The 22,751-nt window shown below is 53.1% G+C and overlaps 1 protein-coding gene across 1 annotated transcript in view; it reads left to right on the top strand.

The window, feature by feature from the left end:
* The first annotated feature begins 56 nt into the window (after positions 1-56).
* Positions 57-22,751, top strand: part of LOC143973791 (uncharacterized) — a 72,940-nt gene continuing 50,245 nt past the window's right edge. The window contains exon 1 of the mRNA XM_077474645.1: positions 57-341. The gene's annotated coding sequence lies outside the window, so the exon portion shown is untranslated. The remainder of the gene's footprint in view (positions 342-22,751) is intronic.

The raw sequence follows: 22,751 nt of genomic DNA, 5'->3' as shown, positions 1-22,751 counted from the left end.
GTGATCAGTCTCCAGATGATGACACAATGTCTCATAGATTAGAAGAAATGTCTCCATTGTCTCCATCTTGTTTCCTCTTTTTCCTCTCTGTGGACCGGCACCATCTAGTGTCTGCTCTCCATACTGCACCCTCCGTATTATCAGTCCCGTTATTCTAGTGATCCTCCTGATGGGACAAATCCCGGACTGAGCATGTGCGAAATGTCACTTCCTGTCCATGGAACGCGTTTCCTGTTTTCAGCCATTTTAGATTCCGATTCCAGCAAAGTGAGGAGATTCTCCGTCCTGAACACCGACCACCATAGAGAGAGCCTGGGATGTCCTCCATGTCTCCCCCGCAGGTAAGTGTCCTATTCATGGTACAGGGCTCTGCTAGAGACACATCAATCATCTGTGATCGACTTCTCCCCCTCCCCTGTGTGATCAATCGTCTGTGTATATATATATATATATATATATATATATATATATATATATATCTGTAGCACTGACCCCCGAAGGAGCTGCTGGTTATTTCTGGGCTTACCGTTACCCTCCGTTCTTCTTGTGACACGTCTAGGGGGTGTCCCGTGGTCGGTGTCCCGTGGTCGGTGTCCCGTGGTCGGTGTACCGTGGTCGGTGTCCCGTGGTCGGTGTCTCGTGGTCGGTGTCTCGTGGTCGGTGTCTCGTGGTCGGTGTCTCGTGGTCGGTGTCTCGTGGTCGGTGTCAGAGGGTTGGGAAGGAATTCCGGGTCTCTTAGTGTCAAAGTCTATAAACATTGAAGAACTCGCTTACTTTGACTGCATCCAGAGAACAGCCAATCACAGCTGGATGATCACTCAGGTTGGACAGTCCGTCTCTCACAAGGTCTCGCAGCCAACAAGGTGCTTCCTCAGGAGCAAAGTCTTTATCACAGACGTTGTTGTAGAACATGGAGGACACTAATCTGTAGAACTCTTGTAGGATTCCTGGATCTCTCAGCCCACTTGGTGATATCCACAAGACCGGATTCTCTCGGTATCTTCAGCCCTTCCAGGCTCTTGTTAAGAAAACCAACCCGTACGTGGTGTTCTTCTGAAGAGTCCTCCCCTGGAATGCTTCAAGTACACTGGGTCTCTCCCGAACCGGAGACGGAACCCAACCACCTCAGAATCCTCCCTAGTTTCCATACCTCGGGCTAAGCCAACCCAGAGACATCAAGAACAGGTGGATTCACACCCCAGGCCATAGCCTTCCTGGGGGCTAGTCAGGAGGACCATGTAATCAGCACATCATACTGGACGCAGAGGGCACAGCGGGAGGGCCCCTCCTACTGACCTGACTCCGAAAGAGAGTAACTTAAGTGCCTGACCAGACCCTAGTTCCACGCCGCTACAAGAGACAGCGCCCCCTGTGGCCAGGCTGAACATCTCACAGTCCAGTCAGACTGACACAGAAGTCAAATTTAGACAAAGCAAACCAAACTGTAGCTTGGGTAAAGTTTTAACTTTGAAAAACATAGCACGTGCTCTTCAGGAGCCGCCGCTACACACTCCCCCTGCTTATTTAGACAATGTCCCCATCCTCTGGGAAAGGCAGGAAAAAGAAACCCAGAACTAACAACTAGTCCTATTAAAAAAAAAAAAAAAAAAAAAAAACTAGAGTACCTGAGTTGGGGTGGGAAAGGGGGGAAAAAAAGGGAAGGAAAGCAACAGTAAAACTTTCACATTGCAGCAACACAGCATTATATTACATTACAATTACCACCCAAGCCTATCGATCTAACCCACCCATTCTCTGGCGGTTTGATAGATGTTCTCCAGTGGATCCTGGAAAAGAAAAGAACATATGTACAATAATTTACACCTAACTGTTAGAAAGCTGGATTCCCCCAATCTCCGTGGATTTCTCTTTTCTAACCCTTAAAACTTCTTAAATTTCTAAAACCGTTTTTTTTTTTTTTTCTCTGTAAAACAGTACTAATTGCACCGACTCACGCCACCTAGTGGTAGCGTCGCTGAAGTGCAGTCTCTAACCTAAAAACAGTTTAACCACTTCAATACCTTCCTGCCCAGACCAATTTTGAGCTTTCAGCGATATCGCACTTTGAATGACAATTGCGCGGTCGTGCTACACTGTACACAAATTAAATTTTTATCATTTTTCCCCCCAAATAGAGTTTTCTTTTGGTGGTATTTGATCACCTCTGCGGTTTTTATTTTTTGCTAAACAAATAAAAAAAATACCGAAAATTTTGAAAAAAAAATGTTTTTTTTTTTTGTTTCAGTTTCAAAACTTTGCAAATAAGTAAGTTTTCTCCTTCACTGATGGGCACCAATGAAGTGGCACTGATGAGGTGGCATTGATGGACACTGATAGGCGGCACTGATGGGCGACACGGATGGGCAATGATAGGTGGCACAAATTGGCACTGATAGCTGGCACGGATTGGCACAGGTGGGCATGGGTAGGCGGCACAGGTGGGCATGGATGGGCACTGATAGGTGGCATAGATGGGCACTGATAGGTGGCATGGATGGGCACTGATAGGCGGCACAGGTGGGAACTGATAGGCGGCATTGTTTTATAATATATTGTACTAATGGATGCCAATCAGTGCCAATCAATAATGCATGCCAATCAGTGATGCCCATTGTGGGCACTGATTGGCATCCATTGTTGCACTGACTGGAATCCCTGGTGGTCTAGGGTGGCATACCTTGTCCTGGGCATCCCTGGTGGTCTGGTGGTGTCCCTGGTGGTCCAGTGTGGGCATCCTCGGGGGGGGGGGGGCTGTGCTGATAATCGATCAGCACAGACCCCCCCTGTCAGAGGAGCAGCCGATCGGCTCTCCTCTACTCACATCTGCGCGAGTGAGGAAAAGCCGATCACCGGCTCTTCCTATTTACACTGTGATCAGCCGTGATTGGACACGGCTGATCACGTGGTAAAGAGTCTCCGTAGGAGACTCTTTACCGAGATCGTAGTTGCCGGGTGTCAGACTGACACATCACAACAACGATCGCCGCGATGCGCGCCCCCGGGGGCGCGCAGCGACTCATTAACATGATCATGTCATATGACGTCCGGTCAGGATTATGCGACCACTTTGCCACCATCTATTTGTTATAGGGCGGCGGGCGGCAAGTGGTTAAGTATTCTTGACACGGTGGACGTTCCATCCTCTGTGTGACGGACTCTGACTAATTGCCCCAAAGTTCAGTGACTTGAAGAAAAATTTCAAAGAAGCAAAGACCAAGAGAAACCCTCCTTGCAAAGTTTAAAGTCTTGACTCGGGAAGAGTTCTCCAGTAGAAACGGGGATCAGACAAAGTTAAGTCTCCCCCCTGCGTGTCCACAGTGGTAACAAAGTACACGGCACTGTCTTTATCCGCTCTGCAGATCACAACCTTGTCCTCATAGATGTGCCGACCGGAACTCCAATGCCGTAAGCATCCGACAAACCCTTCATAAAGCTCCGGTGAGAAGGCCTTTTTCCGGAAGTGGCTTTGGTACTTTTAAATAGTTCCAAACATCGTCCTCGTAGCAGGCCTCACGGTTCTTTCCAATGACAGTCATCATGTCCCTTGGAACATGGGGGAATTCCAACCCGTCCTCATTGGCCACTCTCTTATTAAGGAGTCTCTGTGACCTTGCAAGCAGGGCTGGACTGGGACAGAAATTTGGCCCTGGACTTCATCCAGACCGGCCCACTTACATTTTGAGTGTCCCATCAGCACCCCCTTACATCAGAGTGTCCCATCACCAGCCCCCTTACATCAGAGTGTCCCATCACCAGCCCCCTTACATCAGAGTGTCCCATCACCAGCCCCCTTACATCAGAGTGTCCCATCACCAGCCCCCTTACATCAGAGTGTCCCATCACCAGCCCCCTTACATCAGAGTGTCCCATCACCAGCCCCCTTACATCAGAGTGTCCCATCACCAGCCCCCTTACATCAGAGTGTCCCATCACCACCCCTTACATCAGTGTGTCCCATCACCAGCCCCCTTACATCAGAGTGTCCCATCACCAGCCCCCTTACATCAGAGTGTCCCATCACCAGCCCCCTTACATCAGAGTGTCCCATCACCAGCCCCCTTACATCAGAGTGTCCCATCACCAGCCCCCTTACATCAGAGTGTCCCATCACCAGCCCCCTTACATCAGAGTGTCCCATCACCAGCCCCCTTACATCAGAGTGTCCCATCACCAGCCCCCTTACATCAGAGTGTCCCATCAGCAGCCCCTTACATCAGAGTGGCCCACTGAGCCATCAGCCCACCGGGAAACTCCCGGTAGTCCAGATGGCCAGTACATGCCTGCTTGCAAGTCTCGGTAATGCACGGGCACTTCCTTCCCGGGTGGTATGCAGGAGTCTGGGGACCATTGTACCAACATGGCAGAGTCCCTTTTTAAGTGTGGGCAAATTCACGAGGTTTAGGGAGAGTCACATTTACCGTGATGGGGTTTTCCGCACTCGGCATTCCACCCTCTGAGGTTAGAGATAGCCAGTCCGAAACATCTGTACAAGTGGCGGCCACATCATCCCCTCCAGCCCACAACAACTCCTGAGACCGTGTCCCCAAAATGTCCTCATCTTCCATAACTAACTCCGAATCTCTGTATTCCTCTCCCGGTATATAGTTAACTAAAGGTGTACTCACAGCCAGACTCTTCTCCGAAGCAACCTTCTTCTGCCGATTAGATCCAGCCGGACTCGGTGGCGGAACTTTACATGGACTCCGGGAAGACTTTGTGTGCCTCACTTTCTCCAAAGGAGGCATAGTGATTTCTGTAGTGGTGGTAGGAGCCGTGTCCATCTGCTCCAGAGTGGTTTCCTCAGCAGTCTCAGTAGCAGACGCAGTGGCATCTCTCTCTGGGATGTCGGCAACGACAGGTGTCACCGCAGTGGAAGGCTTTACCGAAGGGGTGAAGATGGCTGACTCCTCGGTTGTCACGCCCGTGGTCCAGTCCATGTGGTAGGCCTTTGGTAGTGTGACTGACTGCTCCACTTTAAACGTGTACTCCCCACATTTCTTGCATCGGGAGAATGGCCGAGGGTTGGCGACCAAGTCGTCCGCACTTTCCGCACAGCATACCCAGGCCCTCGATGTCTCCAATGGTGTACAGAATGAACCGCCCCCTGCGGCAGCAGGCGAATGCCCCGGTCCGTAAGTACAGTACCAGGCAACTGTATTCCTGCGGGACCCCTTCCGAGAGGCATCCTAGGTCCTGGCGCAGGCTGCATTCCTGGGACACGGTACATTTTCCGGAAAACTTTTTCTCCAAACTCAGAGAAAAAAAAAAATGTCAACCGCTCTTTCCTCCTTCTGCAGCACACTCTCACGCGGTGCCTCGTGCAGAAAAGAACAACTCAGACTCCTCCCACTGGGATGCTCAGGTTACGCAACTTCACTGGCTTTTTGGCAAGGGCTCCTCCCACGTTTACGCACCTCATTGAAAGTCCAAGTAAAGATGGCACCGATGGCGCAGTTACAAAACACAACCCTCTGTCCTTGCTTTACCACGTGTACAGTTCCTTTGCGGGGTAGCGGTAAAATCCCGGACTACGAGCCCCCACATGTAGCACTAACCCCTAAAAGAGCTGCTGGTTATTGTTTGGGCTTACCATTACCTTCCGTTCTCCTTGTGACACGTCTAGGGCGTGTCCGGTGGTCGGTGTCCGGTGGTCGGTGTCCGGTGGTCGGTGTCCGGTGGTCGGTGTCCCGTGGTCGGTGTCCCGTGGTCGGTGGCCCAGTAACTTGAGACTGACAACAGATCCACTTGAATGGATTTTATTTTCAAACTTCAACCATTGAACAGTCTATAACTTGGGATCAGAGGGTTGGGAAGGAGGTTCAGGTTCTCTTAATGTCAAAGTCTATAAACATTGAAGAACTTGATTACTTTGACTGCATCCAGAGAACAGCCAATCACAACTGGATGGTCACTCAGGTTGGACAGTTCGTCTCTCACAAGGTCTCGCAGCCAACAAGGTGCTTCCTCAGGAACAAGTCTCTGCCACAGACGTTGTTGTAGAACATGTAGGGAAACACTTGTAGGATTCCTGGATCTTTCAGCCCACTTGGTGATATCCACAAGTCCGGATTCTCTCGGGTACTTCAGCCCTTCCAGGCTCTTGCTAAGAAAACCAACCCGTACGTGGTGTTCTTCTGAAGAGTCCTCCCCTGGAATGCTCGAAGTACAATATCTCCCGAACCGGAGACGGCACCCAACCACCTTGGAATCCTTCCTTAGTTCCCTTGCCTTGGGCTAGCCAGCCCAGAGGCATTAAAGTCATGTGGATCCGCACCCCAGGCCATAGCCTTCCTGGGGGCTGGTCAGGAGGACCAGGACCATGTAATCAGCACTTCATACTGGACCAGAACCCCGAACCACATGACGTCCGCATCTTAAATACCCTCTCCCAGAGGGCACAGCGAGAGGGCCACTCCCACTGACCTGACTCTTAAAGAGAGTAATTTAAGAGCCTGACCAGACCATAGTTCCACACCTGCCATCAGAGACAGCGCCCCCTGTGGCCAGGCTGAACATCTCACAGCCCAGTCAGACTGACTGACACAGAAGTCAAATTTAGACAAATAGGCCCAAACCAAACTGTAGTTTGGGTAAAGTTTTAACTTTGAAAAACATAGTGTGTGCTCTACAGGAGCCCGTCGCTACATAGATATACACACAGTATTTGACAAAAGTCAGTACACCCCTAAGTGAAAATGTCCAAATTGGGCCCAAAGTGTCACTATTTTGTGTGGCCGCCATTATTTTCCAGCACTGCCTTCACCCTATTGGGCATGGAGGTCACCAGAGCTTCACAGGTCACCACTGGAGTCCTCTTCCCCTCCCCCATGATGACATCACAGAGCTGGTGGATGTTGGAGACCTTCCCCTCCTCCCCCTTCCCTCTGAGGATGTCCCACAGATGATCAATAGGGTTTAGGTCTGGAGACATGCTTGGCCAGTCCATCACCTTTACCCTCAGCTTCTTTAGCAAGGCAGTGGTGGTGTTGGAGGTGTGTTTGGGGTGGTTATCATGTTGGAATACTGCCCTGCGGTCCAGTCTCTGAAGGGAGGGGATCATGCTCTGCTTCAGTATGTCACAGTACATGTTGGCATTCATGGTCCCCTCAATGATCTGTAGCCCCCCAGTGCCGGTGTTCTATCATATACTGTCCCCCATCGGATAGTGTCCGCTGTGTAGTGCGCATGCGCAGTACACAGCAACACACAGATTCCGAAATTACCCGAAGATGAACGGCGCCTGTGCCATGAGTCCAGGTTCTAGCCCCACCATCCAAGTGGACATAGAGTTGGAATATAAAAGAGCCGAGCGCAGCGAGGGGTGAGCCCGTGAGGGGCCCTCTAATTTTCCCAACCCTATGTCCGCTTGGATGATGGGGCTACCACCTCCACTCACAGCGCAGGCGCCATTCATCTTCGGAGATTTTCCCGAAGCTTCTTCTGCTCCGTACTGCGCATGCGCAGTACGGGGCGGACACTATATGATGGCCGGACACTATCTGCCAGAACACCGGCAGCACTCATGCAGCCCCAGACCACGACACCCCCACCACCATGCCTGACTGTAGACAAGACACACTTGTCTTTGTCCTCCTCACCTGGTTGCCCCCACACACGCCTGACACCATCTGACACCAAATACCTTTATCTTGGTCTCATCAGACCACAGGACATGGTTCCAGTAATCCATCTCCTTAGTCTGCTTGTCTTCAGCAAACTGTTTGTGGTCTTTCTTGTGCATCATCTTTAGAAGAGGCTTCCTTCTGGGATGGCAGCCATGCAGACCAATTTGATGCAGTGTGCGGCGTATGGTCTGAGCACTGACAGGCTGACCCCCCCCCACCCCTACAACCTCTGCAGCAATGCTGGCAGCGCTCATACGTCTATTTCCCAAAGACAACCTCTGGATATGACGCTGATCACGTGACCTCAACTTCTTTGGTGGACCATGGTGAGGCCTGTTCTGAGGGGAACCTGTCCTGTTATACCGCTGTATGGTCTTGGCCACCGTGCTGCGGATCAGTTTCAGGGTCTTGGCAATCCTCTTATAGCCTAGGCCATCTTTATGTAGAGCGACAATTCTTATCTTCAGATCCTCAGAGAGTTCTTTGCTATGAGGTGACATGTTGTACTTCCAGTGACCAGTATGAGAGAGTGAGAGCGATAACACCAAATTTAACACACCTGCTCCCCATTCACACCTGAGACCTTGTAACACTAACAAGTCACATGACACCGGGGAGGGAAAATGGCTAATTGGGCCCCAATTTGGAGATTTTCCCCTTAGGGGTTTACTGACTTTTGTTGCCAGCGGTTTAGACATTAATGGCTGTGTGTTGAGTTATTTTGAGGGGACAGGAAATGTACACTGTTATACAAGCTGTACACTCATGGGAAATGTAGTTGCAAAACATGTGGGGTGCCGAGGTTCGCCATCACTGCCCTAGAGAATAAAATGGTGGGTGTTGCAATTTTTAATGTCCACACTATTTGTGCAGCAGTTTTTCAAATGCTTTTATTTTTTTTGGGGGGCGGGGATAAAATACATTTTATTTCACCATTTTATTTCTTCCCTTTAACCCCTTCAATACTGGGCACTTAGACACCTTCCTGCCCAGGCCATTTTCCAGCTTTCAGCGCTGTCGCACTTTGAATGACAATTATGCCCCGTACACACGATTGCACTATCTGGCGGACTTGGAGGCGGACAATCCACCCGTGTGTGGGCTCCGGCGGACTTTTTTTTTTTCCCCGTGGACTTAGAAAGAAGTTTTGACTCAGAATTGTCTGACAGTCCAGCGGACAATCCGCCCGTCTGTGTGCTAGTCCGCCGGACTTTTGAAATGAACGGACTTGTCCGCACACGGAGGAGAGTCCGCCATTTTGAACGCGGCTCCAGGTAGACGGGACTAGCGAAGGAAGTCACCTGGTATGGACTTAAAGGGGATTCACCTGGTGAAAAAAGTGTAAATAAAACACAACACAAGGTTTTAAAATTTATTGCACAGCTCCGGGGGTCTTCTTCCGTCTTCGGGGGTCTTCTCGCCGGACTCCTCCGCTATCTTCTGCTAGCTCTTTTACTAGCGGAGGAGCCCGGCTTTCTTCTTCTTCGTCGCCACCGCCGCCCGGGGGTCTTCTTCCGACTTTGGGGGTCTTGTCCCCCTCTTCGGTTCTTCTTGCCGGGCCTCCTCTTTCTTCTCCCAGCTCTTCTACTAGCGGTGGCCCGGTCTGAAGAGGGGGACAAGACCTCCGAAGTCGGAAGAAGACCCCCGGGCGGCGGTGACGACTAAGAAGAAGAAAGCTGGGCTCCTCCGCTAGTAAAAGAGCTAGCAGAAGATAGCGGAGGAGTCCGGCGAGAAGACCCCCCAAGACGGAAGAAGACCCCCGGAGCTGGTCAAATCCCATTTCCCCCACCGTGACGGATGAATGCCACTTCCCCCAACCTTGACTGATGAATCCCACTCCCCCCCCCCCCCCACCGTGACGGATGAATGCCACTTCCCCCCCCCACCGTGACGGATGAATGACACTCCCCCCCCACCGTGACGGATGAATGACACTCCCCCCCCACCGTGACGGATGAATGCCACGTCCCCCCCCCACCGTGACGGATGAATGCCACTTCTCCCCCCCCCCACCGTGACGGACGAATGCCACTTCTCCCCCCCCCACCGTGACGGATGAATGCCACGTCCCCCCCCCACCGTGACGGATGAATGCCACTTCTCCCCCCCCCCCCCACTGTGACGGACGAATGCCACTTCCCCCCCCCCCCCCCCCCCCACCGTGACGGATGAATGCCACTTCTCCCCCCCCCACCGTGACGGATGAATGCCACTTCCCCCCCCCCCCCCCCACCGTGACGGATGAATGCCACTTCCCCCCCCCCCCCACCGTGACGGATGAATGCCACTTCTCCCCCCCCCCCCACCGTGACGGATGAATGCCACTTCTCCCCCCCCCCACCGTGACGGATGAATGCCACTCCCCCCCCCCACCGTGACGGATGAATGCCACTCCCCCCCCCCCCACCGTGACGGATGAATGCCACTCCCCACCGTGACGGATGAATGCCACTTCCCCCCCCCCCCCCACCGTGACGGATGAATGCCACTTCCCCCCCACCGTGACGGATGAATACCACTTCTCCCCCCCCCACCGTGACGGATGAATGCCACTTCCCCCCCCCCCCACCGTGACGGATGAATGCCACTTCTCCCCCCCCCCCCCCCCGTGACGGATGAATACCACTTCTCCCCCCACCGTGACGGATGAATGCCACTTCCCCCCCACCGTGACGGATGAATGCCACTTCCCCCCCCACCATGACGGATGAATGCCACTTCCACCCCCCACCCCCACCGTGATGGCTGAATCCCACTTCCCCCAACCTTGACTGATAAATGCAACTTCCCCCCCCACCGTGACGGACGAATGCCACTTCCCCCCCACCGTGACGGACGAATGCCACTTCCCCCCCACCGTGACGGACGAATGCCACTTCCCCCCCACCGTGACGGACGAATGCCACTTCCCCCCCCCCCACCGTGACGGACGAATGCCACTTCCCCCCCCCCCCACCGTGACGGACGAATGCCACTTCCCCCCCCCCCCCACCGTGACGGATGAATGCCACTTCTCCCCCCCAACCTTGACTGATGAATCCCACTTCCCCCAACCTTGACTGATAAATGCAACTTCCCCCCCCACCGTGACGGACGAATGCCACTTCCCCCCCACCGTGACGGACGAATGCCACTTCCCCCCCCCCCACCGTGACGGATGAATGCCACTTCCCCCCCCCCCCACCGTGACGGATGAATGCCACTTCCCCCCCCCCCCACCGTGACGGATGAATGCCACTTCCCCCCCCCCCCACCGTGACGGATGAATGCCACTTCCCCCCCCCCCCCACCGTGACGGATGAATGCCACTTCCCCCCCCCCCCACCGTGACGGATGAATGCCACTTCCCCCCCACCGTGACGGATGAATGCCACTTCCCCCCCCACCGTGACGGATGAATGCCACTTCCCCCCCCCCCACCGTGACGGATGAATGCCACTTCCCCCCCCCACCGTGACGGATGAATGCCACTCCCCCCCCCCCCCCCCACCGCGACGGATGAATGCCACTTCCCCCCCCCACCGCGACGGATGAATGCCACTTCCCCCCCCCACCGTGACGGATGAATGCCACTCCCCCCCCACCGTGACGGATGAATGCCACTTCCCCCCCCCACCGTGACGGATGAATGCCACTTCCCCCCCCACCGTGACGGATGAATGCCACTTCCCCCCCCCACCGTGACGGATGAATGCCACTCCCCCCCCCCCCACCGCGACGGATGAATGCCACTTCCCCCCCCACCGCGACGGATGAATGCCACTTCCCCCCCCCCCACCGTGACGGATGAATGCCACTCCCCCCCCCCACCGTGACGGATGAATACCACTTCTCCCCCCCCCACCGTGACGGATGAATGCCACTTCCCCCCCCCCCCCACCGTGACGGATGAATGCCACTTCTCCCCCCCCCCCCCACCGTGACGGATGAATACCACTTCTCCCCCCCCACCGTGACGGACGAATGCCACTTCCCCCCCCCACCGTGACGGATGAATGCCACTTCCCCCCCCACCGTGACGGATGAATGCCACTTCCCCCCCCACCGTGACGGATGAATGCCACTTCCCCCCCCACCGTGACGGATGAATGCCACTTCCACCCCCCACCCCCACCGTGATGGCTGAATCCCACTTCCCCCAACCTTGACTGATAAATGCAACTTCCCCCCCCACCGTGACGGACGAATGCCACTTCCCCCCCACCGTGACGGACGAATGCCACTTCCCCCCCCCCCCCCCCACCGTGACGGACGAATGCCACTTCCCCCCCCCCCCCACCGTGACGGACGAATGCCACTTCCCCCCCCCCCCACCGTGACGGATGAATGCCACTTCTCCCCCCCAACCTTGACTGATGAATCCCACTTCCCCCAACCTTGACTGATAAATGCAACTTCCCCCCCCACCGTGACGGATGAATGCCACTTCCCCCCCACCGTGACGGATGAATGCCACTTCCCCCCCCCCCACCGTGACGGATGAATGCCACTTCCCCCCCCCACCGTGACGGATGAATGCCACTCCCCCCCCCCCCACCGCGACGGATGAATGCCACTTCCCCCCCCACCGCGACGGATGAATGCCACTTCCCCCCCCCCACCGTGACGGATGAATGCCACTCCCCCCCCACCGTGACGGATGAATGCCACTCCCCCCCCCACCGTGACGGATGAATGCCACTCCCCCCCCCACTGTGACGGATGAATGCCACTCCCCCCCCCACCGTGACGGATGAATGCCACTCCCCCCCCACCGTGACGGATGAATGCCACTCCCCCCCCCCACCGTGATGGCTGAATCCCACTTCCCCCAACCTTGACTGATGAATGCAACTTCCCCCCCCACCGTGACGGACGAATGCCACTTCCCCCCCCACCGTGACGGACGAATGCCACTTCCCCCCCCACGTGACGGACGAATGCCACTTCCCCCCCACCGTGACGGACGAATGCCACTTCCCCCCCACCGTGACGGACGAATGCCACTTCCCCCCCCACCGTGACGGACGAATGCCACTTCCCCCCCACCGTGACGGACGAATGCCACTTCCCCCCCACCGTGACGGACGAATGCCACTCCCCCTCCCCCACCGTGACTGATGAATCCCACTTCGCCCCCACCATGACGGCTGAATCCCACTCCCCCCCCCCCCCCCCATGACGGATGAATAATGGTACTACTGGTGGGTACTGGTGACTGGCAGTGGGTGATACTGGCACTGTTGGCTTCTGTCCCAGATCGCAGGTTCCCGTGCATTAGTGTGAGAGAAGCATGCGGTTGCAGTAGAGAGCAGAGCGGATGTTTCCTGTCACAGGTGGAGAAGATTTGAAGGGCCCGGGACAATACAGGAAGCATTGGCTCTGCTTCCCCTTGCGGCAGCTCCGTTCTTCGTGCTGATGCTCAGAGAATGCGGGTCTGGAACTCGCGATCTGGGCTTGCCGACCTGCCGTCTCGGAGCAAGGCGTGGCAGGCCACATCGGTTTGGCACCCCCGCTCTGGAGTCCAGTGGCGGCGTGCTTTACACCACGCCATCCTACGCTCCGCATTGCACTCAGTGATGTAAGGCTTGGATGGAGATCCTCGGCTGCGGAAACCCGTTCCACGGAGCTCTCTGCTCTCTGAACTCACTGTTGTTGTGCTAATCTGAGGGCCACACCAAGGAGATCTGTGCATAGTGACTCTGCAGACAGTTGGTGACGATTCTGAGCGCTCGGCATGCGCTGACCCCGCTCTGTTATTTTACGTGGCCTATCACTTTGTGGCTGAGTTGCTGTTGTTCCCAGTTGCTTCCACTTTTCTTATAATACAGGGGACCGTGGAATATTTTAGTAGCAAGGAAATTTCACAGATGGGCTTATTGTACAGGTGGCCACCTTTCCTGGTACCACGCTTGTATTCACTGAGCGACCCGTTCCTTCACAAATGTTTGTAGAAGCCTTAATTCTATACACCTGTGGTCATGGAGGAGATTGGAACACCTGAATCCAATGATTTGGAGGGGTGTCCCAATACTTTTTGCAATAGTATGTCTATTTACGTACATTTACAAATGAGAAGGCCAGTATGGTGGCCTGAATTTATGGGAGGAGCCCGGTGGGTATTTAAGCTGGCCGCTCGCCCTTGCTCTCTGTCGGTTCCAGTACGCGGTTCGTTACGTCACCAGGCCGACTCTTCAGCTCACTGCATGTTCGTGGCTCTGTTGTTCCGAATACAATATGTTGCGGTTGATTATTCGTGGTTTGTTGTTCAAAGTCTTGCTCGCTGTCACAGGTAGGATTTGTTACCCCCCCCTTGTTGTATCACGTTCAACCAGCTTGTTTCTTGTTTTGTTCCCCATTCCTTGTTTGGTTCTGCCACGGAGCTTTCCGAATTGTTTGTAGGCTTTCAGTACGCAGTAGTCGCAGGCGCTTTCCCTGTTTTCTTCTCCGATTCACAACGGATGCGTGGCACACTTACCACAGTCTGATTTGTACCTAATCGCATCAGCAGCACTACGGTTCGCATCGGACACGTCCTGCGTCGATTCACACCGCTCACCCCCCCCCCCCATATCCTACTAACGAGTCATTGTCCCACTAACGGTCCATATCACTTCATGCCATACGCATCACACCGATTCGAGCCCCAACTCGCCACAAACGCTTTGCTTCACTCGCATCCCACGCACCGATCGTAGTGGATCGTACCGTACCCTACGATTCGTTATTTATATCATTGTTCTGACCGTTTTGGATCATATCGCACTCCAAACCGAGCCTAGTCACATCGGCGGCACAACCGTTCGCATCACGAGTATTCCACACTCGACTCGTTACACTCCTTATCGTAAATCTACGCTTCGTTAGGTAGGCCATTTTTCACAGTTCGTTCCTCCACCTACTCATTTCTTCTGTCATTTTTCGCCTATCAGTAGGTTACCTTCGTTGCAATCGCTGCAAAACTCGTATCTCGGCACATACCCCTTGCATTTGCTACAAACGGGCTTCTCAGCCTAAGACACCTCGTACTCGCATCTCGGCAGTTACCCCATCCGCTACGCCCCAAACGTGGTTCTCAGCCTAAGACTCCTCGTACTCGCATCTCGGCAGTTAGCCATCCGCTACACCCCAAATGTGGTTCTTAGCCTAAGACTCCTCGTACTCGCATCTCGGCAGTTACCCATCCGCTACACCCCAAACGTGGTTCTCAGCCTAAGACTCCTCGTACTCGCATCTCGGCAGTTAGCCATCCGCTACACCCCAAACGTGGTTCTTAGCCTAAGACTCCTCGTACTCGCATCTCGGCAGTTACCCCATCCGCTACACCCCAAACGTGGTTCTCAGCCTAAGACTCCTCGTACCCGCATCTCGCCAGTTACCCATCTGCTACACCCCAAACGTGGTTCTCAGCCTAAGACTCCTCGTACTCGCATCTCGGCAGTTACCCCATCCGCTACGCCCCAAACGTGGTTCTCAGCCCAAAATTCCTCGTACTCGCATCTCAGCAGTTACCCCATCCGCTACACCCCAAACGTGGTTCTCAGCCTAAAATTCCTCGTACTCGCATCTCGGCAGTTACCCATCCGCTACACCCCAAACGTGGTTCTCAGCCTAAAACTCCTCGTACTCGCATCTCAGCAGTTACCCATCCGCTACACCCCAAACGTGGTTCTCAGCCTAAGACTTCTTGTACTCACATCTCAGCAGTTACCCATCTGCCACGCCCCAAACGGGCTTCTCAGCCTAAGACTCCTCGTACTCGCATCTCGGCAGTTACCCATCCGCTACACCCCAAACGTTTGTTCTCAGCCTAAAACTCCTCGTACTCACATCTCAGCAGTTACCCATCCGCTACACCCCAAACGTGGTTCTCAGCCTAAAACTCCTCGTACTCACATCTCAGCAGTTACCCATCTGCCACGCCCCAAACGGGCTTCTCAGCCTAAGACTCCTCGTACTCGCATCTCGGCAGTTACCCATCCGCTACGCCCCAAACGTGGTTCTCAGCCTAAAACTCCTCGTACTCGCATCTCGGCAGTTACCCATCCGCTACACCCCAAACGTGGTTCTCAGCCTAAGACTCCTCGTACTCGCATCTCGGCAGTTACCCATCCGCTACACCCCAAACGTTTGTTCTCAGCCTAAAACTCCTCGTACTCGCATCTCGGCCGTTACCCATCCGCTACACCCCAAACGTGCTTCTCAGACTAAAACTCCTTGCAAACGCTGCAAGTACGCATCTCAACATAACCTCTTGAAAATCGCTGCAAACACACTCCGTGGCACTCGCACAGCCACACTTCGTTTTAGTGGCACTTCATCAGCTACTCGTCTCCAGTGGCATTCATACGAGCCACTCATTATTTTACTCTTTCTCCCTAGGGTCAGTGATGGAGAACCTCGGCACCCCAGATGTTTGGGAACTACATTTCCCATGATGCTCTGGCACTCTGCAGTGTAGTTGAGCATCATGGAAAATGTAGTTCCAAAACATCTGGGGTGCCAATGTTCACCACCACTGGTCTAGGGTCAATCGAGTTCAGGTGCCGTCCTGTACCAGGTTGGACGTTATTTCCCAGGTTAAAAACTAAATAAACGAAATGATTGCATCTTCACCGGGGCCAGTCACACACAAAGGGCCCCAAAAGGGGGAATTGGGGGGGGGGGGAGAAAAATGTAAAAAATCTCTTGCCGCACTTCTGTCACCCCCCTACTACAAGTATTCCCGGTGGACCGAGTTCGATCCTAACCAGGACCTCACTACTAGAGTGTCAGCCGGGTGCTACGTTGTTCACGGGTTTCTCCATCACATCACTCTCTGCAGCGCCCTTGCGCTATACTGTTACTTCACATACATCATTGGACGTACTCTTCAGGCGTTAGTTTCTGTCACATATGTCTATACATGACACTCCATTTTCGAAGGACGCCCTTCACCTCGCAAAGAAGGTCACTTAACGGTGGGCTTGCTGGCAGTGCCAGTGTTGGCAGGCCGAGCATACGTCGCCCTCTACAGATCGCAACATTCCTACGTAGGCCGTACCAGACGTCATCTTCAGGTCACAGCACGCCCTGGGGTTCTGGTCTTTTTAGGTTTGTGCTTGCCACAAACGGGCACCGGAGCTATTGGTTACCTGGCCAGTTGCCTCCTGGCTCACCTCGGTCGCCTCGCACTCTTCTGAGTTTTCTAAAATGTCACTCTACACAGTTCTGCCACAACAGAACGCTGTCAGCTCCAGTCTACACCCATCATTCCTTTTCTTGTACTTCTCTTATTTTTCTTCCTCCTCAGAGTTTTCTCTTTTACCACTTTGCTCTCTATCCTACGGCGATGTCTCTTCTTAAACATGAGCACCGCCCGCCCCTTTTGTCTTCTAGCCAGAGCCATAGGCTGGCAGCGAGGACCCCACACCTGCCCCTTTGTCACCTTTCGCGGGCTCAGAGTGGGGCAGCATACAGTCCCTCAGGGGATGGACCATCCTCAAGCTCATTTCTGAGCTGAGACATTCCCTTTCCCACCACGGCCAGGAAGGTAGAGCTTTTCAGGCTCCTCTTCCCGCCCCCAGCTATAGCCGGGCCCAGCACCTAGCAGGCATCCCTGCAATCCTTCTCCGGGGCCACTTCCCAGCTGCATTCTTTAAAGCGGGAGTCCGCCGGGAGTTCCGCCGTTTTTTTTTTTTTTTTTTTTTTTTTTTTTTTTTTAAAGCCAGCAGCTACAAATACTGCAGCTGCTGACTTTTAAAATAATGACACTTACCCGCCCAGCACGCCCGCGATGTCGGCACCCGAAGCCGGTCTCTCGGGTGCTGCCGCCGCCATCTTGGGCATGGGAATCAGGAAGTGGAGCCTTTCGGCTTCATTTCCCGGTTCCCTACTGCGCATGCGCGAGTCGCGCTGCGCAATAAGGACGGTCCCCGCTGTCTCTGGGATCCGTGTGTTTCCCAGCAGGCAGCGGGGGACTTTCGGAAAGGGGCGTGGATTCTGCAGAGAGGGGCGTTCCTTTCTGCAGAATCTACGCCGGAAGTGGGTGCAGATACCTGTACTGTACAGGTACCTTCTCCCCCCTCCCCCCTGAAAGGTGCCAATTGTGGCGCCGGAGGGGGGGAGGATTCCATTGAGCGGAAGGTCCACTTTAGGGTGGAGCTCCGCTTTAATCTCCTCCTTAACCGCAACAGTTTTGGATGTCCAGACCAGAGTCATCCTTTTGGAAGTTCGCCCACCCATGGCCCTCCCTGATCTGGTCTTGGTCCCTGTAAAGGTAGGTCCTTGCTCTGTTAGGTGCTCGATTTCCCTCTTCCTATCTCGCCTAGGCCGTGGTCTGGATAAACTTGGGAGTCCCATTCACCGGTGAGATAATCAAGGCACATACACGAGATGTACGTGAATAATGATTACGATTTAATGTTTTGAATACAACAGGTTATATGCTGAAACAGTTGGGGTGGCGCCCTGTGGAGTAGCCAATCAGGGATCCGCTCGTAGCTATACACCAAACTTTTCCTAGTAACAGGTTTATTGACAGAACAAGCAAAATAAGCAGAAATTGTCTTCACGGCAAAGCGCGTCATTAACCTTCACACGAGATAAGAATAAGACTACGATATTCAACAACATTGTGCTAATAGTCTGTGGTCCAGACGTTCTAGGTCACAGACGCAGTTAAGAGAATATAAGATAGTTGCATATCTTGGCTTTCTCTGTACAAACTCTCGCGGCCAAGGGCATTCTAAGAAAACAGCATATTTTCCAAATAGCGAGCATCTATGTCTTAGTAGTTAGAATTCTAGCTTGGTCATACAAAGTTTAAAATGGATGACAGTATAACAGAATGGAGACTTGTTAATCCTTATAGTCCCGATGACTGCTTCTCCTTCTACAGGTACACCAGGCTCTACACCTATCGTCCTCCCCACTTATCTTATCGCGGCCAGCATCAGGAAGGATATACTAGAGGGCAAGGACGTCAATTTGGCATCCCTGCTCATCTCAGGCCAACAACTTAGCTGACAACAAATCCTACGCCCGGGGAGACCTCTCATTATTTGACCCCAGGCTCAGTGGTAAGCTGCCACCCACTGAGTTCGGGATGTTCAGGGACGTCCTTTGTTCAGCCACCCCCAGCAGGAGGGAGGAGCTGGACTTATACCTTCCATGCAATGTTAGATCTTGCTTACAAATATGGTGGCTTTGCCTTCTACGCCTACTATCGGCCGCTCTCAGCCAAAGCAACAGCAAGACGCGCCCAGGTCCAGATCAGTACTGACTGGAGTGGCACAGACATGGAACTATTCTGTCGCCACTTTGTTGGTCTTTGTTCCCCACTCTACGCGATTTGCCAATCTTCCACCCACACAGCAAATTGGTGCTCTGAGGCAGCCACAAGATGCCCCGTCAATTTCCCTTCCACCGTTAGGACCACCACAACAGCAACAGGTAGACAAGTTAGGACGACCAATCTTTTTCAGTGGGGGACGCAGAGATATGCAACAACTTCAACCAAGGTGTGTGCTCCTTTAGCCAGTGCTGCCTACGGCAATGTCTATACTTCATACCACAAGGTTCACCCCAGGGGCGTAACTATAGGGGGTGCAGCAGTTGCGACCGCAACTGGGCCCTGTGATGCAGCCCCCTCTACATATGGCAGGCAGCAGCATAGGCAGCTAGGGGTACCAGTGCACCATGCACACGGGTGGCTGGAGGTGGAGGGTGACTAGCAGAGCTCCATGCTTGACTATGACACTGGCTGCTCTTTAGTTGTGCATTCCCCGCATGACCTGTGTCCTCAGCCGGCTCCTCAGAGTACCCCTCTCCTGCTCCATGCATTGCCGCTCAGTCCGATGTCTGTTCTCCCCAGCCAGAGTCCCCCCCCCCCCCCCCCGAGTCCGGCCCACACTGCACTGCATACTTCTCCCGGGTAAACAAACTTGAAGCACACAGATGCAGTGCAGCCCTATGAGAGCCGACTCCCTGGAGGACACTGCAGGCTTGTCTGCCAGCCACCCTCCTCCCCCGTCATACACAGATGATGAAAGGTCTTTCTGGGAGATATGCTGATCGCCCGTCCAGCACACTGGATGGAGCCCAGGCCAACATGGATGAGTGCACGGCCTACAGCTTGGTCATGGTGAGTGAGAGGACCCCATCCCCCACACACCATTACATACCCCCTCCATCTCCCCCTGGGGACAGGGACAACTTCTCATGTGGGGACAGGGACCCCCACCTCCCCTGGGGACAGGGACCCCTTCTCACCTGGGGGCAGTAACTTCATCTGCCCTGGAGAAAAGGACCTCATCTCTTCTGGGGACGGGGACCCCATCCTGCCTAGGGACAGTCCCCCAATGGGGCACCTAAAAAAAACACTGATACCAGTGGTGGAACTACAGGGCTCACAAAAGTCATACCTGTGACCACGCCCTGGAGTTCCACCACCGGACTCGGAGGGAAGGGCCCTGGCTGGGGTTCAGGGGGGCCCTTCATTGTTTCTTGCATCGGGGCCCTGAAGGTTCTAGTTACGCCACTGGTTCACCCAAAGTCCACTTGTCTGCAGCAGCTTAACAAATCCTGACTGAGTCGGGTGGATGTCCTGTGGCTGAGCTTCTATGTCTCCGCACTCCTCACCCCTTCACTGGCAGTATTCCTGCTACACGGCTTCACGGCAAGATTCCACACCAGCTTCATCACTTTACCCCCTCCATTCAACAGTGCAAGAACCTACAGTCTGCGGCCATCGATGCTCAGGCCATAGACACCCTCTTATAGACTTGAGTTAGATAAAGGGTTCATCATTGGCCCCTTCTCACAGTCGCCTTTCCAGATTTGGAGAGTCAGCCCTATTGGGCTTGTCAAGGGCAGGTTCACAAATAAACTCTGCTTACTATGTGACTTGTCTGCACCTCATTTCTCACATATCCCTAGATTGAACTCCTTGAGCCCTTCCGAAGAATTTTCTCTCAAGTATACGTCAGTCGACATGACCATCATTAAGATAGGCACCTGGCTATCCAAAGCGTATATCGCAGATGCCTTCAAGCTCCTACCTATCAAACCATCCCTCTGGCGGTGGTAAGGCATGAAGTGGAGGGATTCTTACTATTTTGCCACCAAGCTGACCTTTGACTGCAAAAGCAGCCCGTGGCTGTTTGACGTTTTCGCACAGTCCCTCACTTGGATCCCATCACAACAGGCCCAGTGCCACACGGTTATTCATTATCCCAATGACTTTCTGCTCATTGAACGGCCAGTCATACCCCCTGTAGATCTAGACCGGCTAAGAATGGTCTTTAACAAACTCAAGGTGCCTATGGCTGAACATAAAGTGTAAGGACCGGCACATTCCATCACCTTCTTGGGCATCGTCCTGGACACTCAGGCTAGCCTCCCTGCTGACAAACTAGCCCGTGTTAGGTAGGTCATTCACGATTTTACCCGGCCACAGGGCTGTAGTAAAAGACAGCTGCAGTCCTAGGTAGGCATGCTCAATTTCATCTCATGGCTCTTGGTCTTTCTCACCCGTGTACAAGACCCTGACCAAGTCCTCAGACTTGACCCAGCAGCCATAGCAAACTTGGCTATGTGGGATGAGTTCCTCACCGCCTGGAACAGCATATCCGTGCTTATTCCCTTAGTATCAGCCCAGTCACCACGTGTATTCAGACGCTGCCGCCTCCACAGGCTTTGCTGCTATTTTTGGCCACCACTAGTTCACTGGTCCCTGGCCTACAGAAATCTGCTTGATTCCTCATCTTTGTTCGAACTGTACCCCATCATGGCAATAGCCCAAGTCTGGGGGCCACACGTGGACAGGTCAGACAGTACTCTTCACCGCAGATAACCAGGCTACAGCCGACATCATCAATAAGGGTAGATCCAAGTCGCTCCCCATCATGTCCTTCCTGCGCAGGCTGGTGCAATTATCATGCAAATGTGGGAAGAAGTAGCGCTAAACCCTTTATATTGAAGCAAAATCGTGAACGATTAAGCAACTGTGTATACAAACTACATAAACGGTCTAAAGAAAAAATTATTTTGATGAATAAATAAACACCAAATCAATGTGCTCTTATATAAAAAAAAATAAAAAAAATGAAAAAAGTGCAAACCTAAAGTCTCTTAACGTCCAAAAATGTTCAAATCCCACCTGAAGATGACACTTCAAATCTGCCTTCTGATCACCAAAAACATAAACATGTGAACACCCATGTGATGATACCGCCACCTACACAGATGTAGGCTTACCAGATGGTTATGACCCAAGAGAACATATATTCTAAGGGTCTTGCAAGCTTTCTATTGGTCGTGGCCACTCAAATTTGCCGATTATTGGAATGCCCGATTTAACATGAGTTGGCAAGGGCTGAACATAAGAGACAATCCTCCGGAAATTCCTTACAACCACAGTAGATTCTCTCCTCATATATAGAGGCCCGTTTCAAAACAGTGGATATATGGAAAGAAACATAGGGCCATATAGTGTAATTCCATTAAAATTTAGTAACAAACTCACATTTCTGTGGTCTTAACCGAGCGCTTCTTATAAAACAGGTGGCAGTGGAGTCCTCCCGACGCGTTTCGTCCTCGTAGACATCGTCTGGGGTGCCCATCCACTGCTACCAGACTCGATTTTATAATCTACAAGGCCCATTAGACCAGATTCCCCCTCACCTGTGTCACCGCGTATCACTTCCGGTGTTGCGGAGGTCAAAGATGGCCGCCAAGCGTGCGTTCCATGCCTCCGTTTGAATATCTTACCCCCCATAATTGTAAAAAAAACATGCTCGTGTGATGTCCATATATGGATAACTTAAAATCCCATATATATCATTTATTAAATGTGAATACCTGTGTACAGCCTTTTATATTGTGCCAGTTGTCTTTTTCATTGTGTGTTGGAACGCACAGCGTCTAATAGGATGTAGGCGCGATAAGATCGCGCCATTTCCGGGCGACACAACCGATTATCATTACATCACCAATATAATATTTACTGTGAGCATATCCCCGGCAAGTGCAATGCTTCAGCAGATGCACTGTCTCGCTTCAATTTTGTCTCCTCCTTCCAGCGGGTATCTGGAGCCGACCTATCATGCACTCGTATCCCACCTACGTCTCAACTATTGAAGCCACATCTTGCCAATGCCAACCCGG

Source organism: Lithobates pipiens, unplaced genomic scaffold (genome assembly GCF_037356315.1).
Source record: "Lithobates pipiens isolate NorthernLeopardFrog02 unplaced genomic scaffold, aLitPip1_a1.2 Scaffold_117, whole genome shotgun sequence".
Classification (NCBI taxonomy): domain Eukaryota; kingdom Metazoa; phylum Chordata; class Amphibia; order Anura; family Ranidae; genus Lithobates; species Lithobates pipiens.
This window is presented reverse-complemented; position numbering and strand designations above follow the sequence as displayed.